Source organism: Gastrolobium bilobum, unplaced genomic scaffold (genome assembly GCF_033153095.1).
Source record: "Gastrolobium bilobum isolate Gb01-03AN ecotype WA unplaced genomic scaffold, APGP_CSIRO_Gbil_v1 utg513688, whole genome shotgun sequence".
Taxonomy (NCBI): Eukaryota; Viridiplantae; Streptophyta; class Magnoliopsida; order Fabales; family Fabaceae; genus Gastrolobium; species Gastrolobium bilobum.
In genome coordinates, this window is record NW_026900133.1 from 6,388 (window position 1) to 13,606 (window position 7,219).

A 7,219-nucleotide genomic window follows, 5' to 3' on the forward strand; every position below is an offset into this window, starting at 1 on the left:
CACAAACAGGGAAACATCTCAATCCTTTCTTTTAAAATTCTTGTGAATATAGTTTTAGGTAGTTTAGGAAGTGTTTTATATGTACAAAGGTTGGATTTAGAGTTGAGATGATGTGAATTTTATGAGGATAGGATGATCAAAGTTTTACATGATGGATTAAACATTTTTTGATGCAATTTGAAATCCCTGCATATGTGCTAAATGATATGTTTGCATGACTCATGTTATGTGAGGAGTAGAGAGATCAGGTTGATGTATATAGAGGAATTCAAGCATGCACTCTGAACTGTGAGACATTGAGCCTATACAGAAAATTTTTTGTTCAGAGAGCACTTCACTGTATGAGTAACTCTAGAACTTGCCCTGTTTCTAACTTGAAATAGTTCATGGTTTGTAAAGTAGAGCTCATTGAGGCATTTTTCTTTTGAACCAAATTTTCTTATTGCATGGAAGCCTTAAGCCAGAATTTTTGTGATAAAACTAAGAGCCCTGCACTTATTCCAGATCCTAAATTTTAAGATTATGTGTTCAGATAAGGGGTAAGGAGGAAGGCTCTGTAGGAAAGGTGTTTCTGCAATGAACAAAAATATTAAGTGTTAAGTGTTGGAAATTTGGAGAAAAAGAAGAATGCAATAAAAAAAAGGGGAAATGAGGAAGTAAAGGCACAAAGTGCTTGGTTTGGAAAAGGAAAAGAAAAAGGAAATGAGGAAAAAGGGAAATCAAAACAACACAAAGTGTTGAAAGTTGGAAGAAAAGGAGGAAGGAAGTTCAAGAAAAAGAAAAGTTGTAGAAAATGTGGTGACTAGAGCAAATGAAAAGGAAGAAGAGAATGAGAAGGATTAAGGAGTACATAGATAAATTCAATAGTGATCATCCTCTTATCTGAATCTGATCCATTTATCTAACCTTCTGCAACATCAAATCCTACCTTTAGCCAACTACATGCCAAGCCATTTTTCCTTCTTCTATACAGAATCCTATTCTTAGTCAAGTCATACCACCAAAGCCTTTTTTGTTCTGCTTATGAATCACTGTAACTATGGAAAGTGAGAAGATGGGCAAGCTTATAGTAGTTTGAGTGCAGTGGAGATTGAGTGATGAGTACACCCTTAGACACTAGAGTGCAAGAGAGTTTATTCTCACAATTTTTGAGAAGTTCCAAGTGAGGGGGTGTTTTGTGTTGAAGGTCTCTGCATTTCATCTTACTGATCTGTTGAAAGTCATTGTAATGAGGTTAACCAAGTCATAGTAAAAGATAGATTGCTGGGTTGTTAGATTGTATCTTGGAAAGTTGATATGTCATAATTCAATCCAACCTCATAAATTTCATGTGTAAAGAATCTCAAATCTTTCTCTGTCTTTAAAGTTATTACTGAGGACAGCAATATTCAAATCTGGGAATTGTGATGAACCCTTAGTTCATCATGGTTTTTAGCAGGAATTAGGATCAAATTGTGTGATTAAATGATGAAAAACAAGGTTAATGTCCTAAGATGTGCTCAATTACAAGTTCAAGAGCTTTATTGGAAATTTGTATGATTCTTGTAGGAAAAGCAAGCTTGAAAGACAACTGGAGAAGGAAGAAGATTCTGGAGCTCAAGAGGAGAAAAATTGCCTAAGTGTTGAGCGCTAAAACGTCCACACTGAGCGTTTTAGCGCCCTGTTACAGGAAGAGGCCAAAACTTGCTGGTGTTGAGCGCTAAAACGTCCACACTGAGCGTTTTAGCGCCCTGTTACAGAAAGAGGCCAACACTTGCTGGTGATGAGCGCTAAAACGTCCACACAGAGCGTTTTAGCGCGCTGCTACACTAAGAAGATGGAAAATTGCTGGTCTTGGGCGCTAAAACGGCCTGCAATATGCGTTTTAGCGCCCTAAAGTGGAAAACGATTCTGGTCTTCACCGCTAAAACGTCCAAATCAAACGTTTTAGCGTTGGAGTCAGTTAAAGTTAGTTGAGCATTCACCAAGTTTGGACGCTAAAACGGTCATTCCTTAACGTTTTAGCGTTGAAATCAGTTAAAAACAGTTGAGCATACGTAAAGCATGGACGCTAAAACGGCCACTTATGGACGTTTTAGCGCCCACATCAGTTTTCTGTTTTTAATTGTAACACTATATAAGGCAAAGCCTTGACACTTAGATGAGAATCTTGGGGATCTGAACTCTCTCTTTCTCTTAAACTTAGTCTGACTTCTCTCTAAATTCTCTTTGTTTTTGTATTAGGATTTCCTTGTAATAGTTTGGAGATTGAAGACTTTCAACATGGAAATGAAGTTTGTTTCTTCTTCTCTTATTTATTCCTTAGTCATGTCTGAGTAGAGTCTTTGTAGTCTGAATACAATGGAACTCCATGATAATATTATGTTGATTTGATTAATATGATGAAGTATTTTTCATGTGCTGATTTGAGATTTTCTGAGTTAATTATTTCTATCAAAGAAGTAATATAGAACAGGGATGTTTATATGACTTCTGTATTTGATAATCTCAACATCAGAATTCTAGTACTCAAGGGATTGATGCTAGAGTTCTGATGTAATCTTAAAACCTTAGTATTTCATGCATGTATTAAGAAAGAAATCACCAAGGGATTGGGGTTTCTGATTAATGTTTCTATCAGGGTAGTAAGGGATTACATCTTGATGATAAGTAAAAGGTTGATTAACATCACATGGAAAGGAATTCATCATATGATCAATTTTTATATGGGTTATCATGGAGGAAAGTTGTTTTCTGACTACTTGTTGTTTTTATTAATTCCTAATCCATATTTACTTTGTGTCAATTTACTCAAAATCAATTTTCTGGTGACAAATTATTCATGATTTTTACAAACTCTTATTTGATTCAAATTAGTTTTCTATGGTATATTGGTGTTTGAACACAATTCCTCGTGGGAACGATCTTTACTCATCATTTTATTACTTGTACGACTAGTGCACTTGCTAAACATCCAACAGAAGTGTTGTGCGCCCTATAGTGGAGCCAAACAACTTCGAATTGAAACCTGCATTGATACATTTGGTACAGAAAGATCAGTTTGCTGGAACTAGTGCAGAGGACCCATACTTGCACATAGAAAATTTTCTGTTGTTGAGTGATACTGTAAAAATTAATGGTGTCACAAGGGATGCAATTCTGTTGAGACTATTCACTCATTCACTGACGGATGATGCAAGGAGATGGTTGCAATCATTGCCTCAGGGGAGTATCACAACTTGGGATGATCTGCAAACCAAGTTCTTGCAGAGGTTTTTCTCAGCATCCAAGAGGGCTAAGTTGAAGGATGAAATTACAGGCTTCAAGCAAAAAGAATCAGAATCCATCTATGAGGCATGGGAGAGGTTCAAGACCTTATTGAGGAAATGTCCACAGCATGGGATAGAGGCATGGCAACAAGCAGCAATCTTTCTACAAGGCATGACCACCACCACTAGGACATTGGTTCATGCCACTGCTGGTGGATCATTGACCACCAAGACTCCTTAAGAAGCTTTGGATATCTTTGAATCATTGGCATCTCAGGAATTTGGTAATGCCCATGTGCCTGACAGAAGGGCAGGGATTATCAAGTTGGATGGATATGATGTCCTATTGGCAAGGAATGACCAGTTGATGCAGACACAGAAACAACAACAACAACAACAACAACAACAACAACAACAACAGTTGGATGTTCTCACTAAGCAACTATCCTCACAAAAGGTTGCTTCTGTGGACACCAAGTGCGTGTGTGCTATCTGTGGGAAGGGCCATGTGACAGAAGAATGTGATTATGGGGGATCATCAGAACAAGCAGAAGTTAATGGAGTGTGGTATGGCAACAACAACCAGAGGAATTACAACAACCAGGGGCGAAATGTGTATATGCCACCATGGAAGAACAAGAATCAGCACCCAGGATTTAGTTATAGTTCCAACCATCAGTTGAATCCTCCACTGCATCCTCCTTCAACACATTCATCACAACAAAGTGATACTGCTGCATGGGAAAAAGCCTTTGCTCAGTTATCCAAGACTACTCAAGATTACATTCAGGGGTTTAACTCATTCAGGGAGCAAACATCTGCATTCATACAAGAGACCAAGACTTCATTTAGAAATGAGGAAGCATCTATCAGGAATTTGGAAACCCAAATTGGTCAACTATCAAGACAGATATCTGAGAGATCACAGGGGAAGCTTCTTGGTGATACAATGGTGAATCCTAAGGAGCACTGCAAAGCAATCATGACAAGAAGTGGGTTAGTGCTCCAACAAGTGGAAAAGAATGTGGGGAATAAGAAGAATGAAGAGGAGGTTGTGGTTGAAGATGTAGTCTCTAATGATGGAGTAGAAAATGTGAAAGAAAATGAAGAAAAAGAAACAGTGACGGAAGACAATGAAGAAAAAAAGGTGGTAGTTGAAAATGATGTTGTGCCTAAGAAGATAATGAAGTGAGAGAAGAAGAAGATGGCTGACAAGCAGGAGCAGCCAGTAACTTTGTCTCCATATGCCAAAGTTCCTTACCCTCAGAGGTTGAAGCATGAGATTCAGAAACAACACTATGCAAGATTTCTGGATATTTTCAAAAATTTGCAAATTAACATTCCATTTTCTGAGGCTTTGGAGAACATGCCCCACTATGCCAAATTCATGAAAGATCTCCTTACCAAGAAGAGGAAATTGAATGCTGGTGAAATAGTGGCCCTGACAGCAGAATGTAGTGCCCTGATTCAGAAGAAACTTCCACCAAAATTGCAAGATCCAGGAAGTTTCAGCATCTCTATTGCTATAGGAGATGTGGAAGTGGGGAATGCACTCTGTGATTTGGGAGCCAGCATAAATCTGATGCCATTGACGGTATGTAGAGCCTTGGAAATCAACACCCTGAAGGAAACTAATCTTATTTTGCATCTTGCAGATAGATCTATTAAGAAGCCTGAAGGTGTGGTTGAAGATGTTTTGGTAAAAGTAGATAAGTTCATTTTTCCTGTGGATTTTGTGATACTTGACATGGAAGAAGAGGATACTGAAAGTCCTCTATTGTTAGGAAGACCCTTTTTAGCAACTGCAAGATCTTTGATAGATGTTGAACAAGGGAAGTTGTTGTTGAGGGTGGATGAGGAAACTGTTACAATTGATGTTTTTGAAGCCATCAAACATCCTGTTGATGTGGGGGATTGTTTCAGATTAGATGTGATACAGGAGATGGTGGAAGAAGTGAATAAAGAAGAAGACTTTTCATTGGAGGAAGACAGATTTATTGAGGAGAAATGTACAGAAAATTATCAAGAAGAACCGGTAGTGGAAGAACTGCAAAAGAAGATAGATGACATTCCAGTGGGAGCACCGAAGGTAGAGCTTAAAGAACTACCTTCAAATTTGAAGTATGTGTTCCTTGGTGATGATCAAACATATCCAGTAATCATCAATGCAATGTTATCTGAAAGTGAAGAAGTGAAGTTGATTAAGGTACTCAAGAAGAATAAAATGGCTATTGGATGGCAGTTTTCAGATCTTAAGGGTATCAATCCTTTCTTTTGCACCCACAAAATATTGATGGAAGAGGAAATCAAACCAGTAAGGCAACCACAGAGAAGACTCAATCCCACTATGAATGAGGTAGTGAGGAAGGAGGTTGTGAAGTTACTTGATGCTGGAATGATTTATCCTATCTCAGATAGTGCTTGGGTGAGTCCTGTTCAAACAGTACCCAAGAAAGGGGGGATGACTGTGGTGAAAAATGAGAACAATGAATTGATTCCCACAAGGACAATCACTGGATGGAGAATGTGCATTGACTACCAGATGTTGACAAGGCAACAAGGAAGGATCATTTTCCACTGCATTTCTTAGACCAGATGTTGGAAAGATTGGCAGGACATGCTTTCTATTGTTTCTTGGACGGTTACTCAGGTTATAATCAGATAGCTGTCTCCCCAGAGGATCAAGAGAAGACTGCATTTACATGTCCATATGGAATTTTTGCATACCGGAGGATGCCTTTCGGCTTATGCAATGCTCCTGCCACTTTTCAAAGGTGCATGCTTTCCATTTTCTCTGACATGGTAGAAGAATGCATACAAAGTTTTATGGATGATTTTTCTGTATTTGGCTCTAATTTTGATGTATGTCTTGAAAATTTGGATTCTGTTTTAAAAAGATGTCAATAATGTAATTTGGTTTTGAATTGGGAGAAATGTCACTTCATGGTGACTGAAGGAATTGTTCTTGGGCACAAGGTGTCTAGAGCAGGAATAGAAGTGGATAGGGAAAAAATATCGGTGATAGAAAAACTCCCCCCACCTGTAAATGTTAAAGGTATGAGGAGCTTTCTTGGTCATGCAGGATTTTATAGGCGATTTATTAAAGATTTTTCAAAAATTGCCAAGCCTTTATGTAAGTTGTTGGTAAAGGACCAAGAATTTATTTTTGATGATGAATGTATGCATGCATTCCATGTTTTGAAAGAAAAGTTGACTACTGCACCTATCATGATGGCACCTGAATTTTCATTACCATTTGAATTAATGTGTGATGCCAGTGACTATGCTGTAGGAGTGGTACTAGGCCAAAGAGTAGATAAATTATTGCATGTCATTTACTATGCCAGTAAAATCCTAAACGAAGCACAAAAAAATTACTCTACCACAGAAAAGGAATTACTGGCTATTGTGTATACATTTGACAAGTTCAGGCCATATCTGTTAGGGTCAAAAGTTATTGTTTATACTGACCATGCAGCTTTAAAGTTTTTGTTAAGCAAACAGGATGCTAAGCCCAGGTTACTCCGCTGGATGTTACTCCTACAAGAGTTTGAAGTAGAGATCAAGGATAAGAAGAGGGTTGAGAACTTGATGGCTGATCATTTGTCCAGGATTACAGAAGAAGAACTTCAAGAAGGACCAGAGGTAGTGATCAGAGAAGAGTTTCCTGATGAGCAAGTACTGGCAATATGTGCTGTTACAGAGGTGGTGGGGAATAAAGCTTTATCCATTAGTACCCCACCATGGTTTGCTGATTTTGCCAACTTTAAAGCTGCTAGAATAATGCCTAAGGATTTTACATGGCAACAGAGAAAGAAGTTTTTACATGATGTGAGGAGATACATTTGGGATGAGCCATATCTCTTCTACAGGTGTTCAGATAGTGTGATCAGACGATGTATTCCAGAGGAGGAACAGAAAGATGTATTGTGGCATTGTCATGGTTCTGCTTATGGGGGGCATTTTGCAGG

At 38.3% G+C, this 7,219-nt stretch overlaps 1 non-coding gene across 1 annotated transcript; it reads right to left on the reverse strand.

Annotated features, from left to right (window-relative positions):
* Positions 1-3,276: 3,276 nt before the first annotated feature.
* On the reverse strand, positions 3,277-3,383 carry LOC133295458 (small nucleolar RNA R71). The gene has a single exon (XR_009749343.1). It is a non-coding gene; the product is annotated as a small nucleolar RNA R71 (small nucleolar RNA).
* Positions 3,384-7,219: the final 3,836 nt, after the last annotated feature.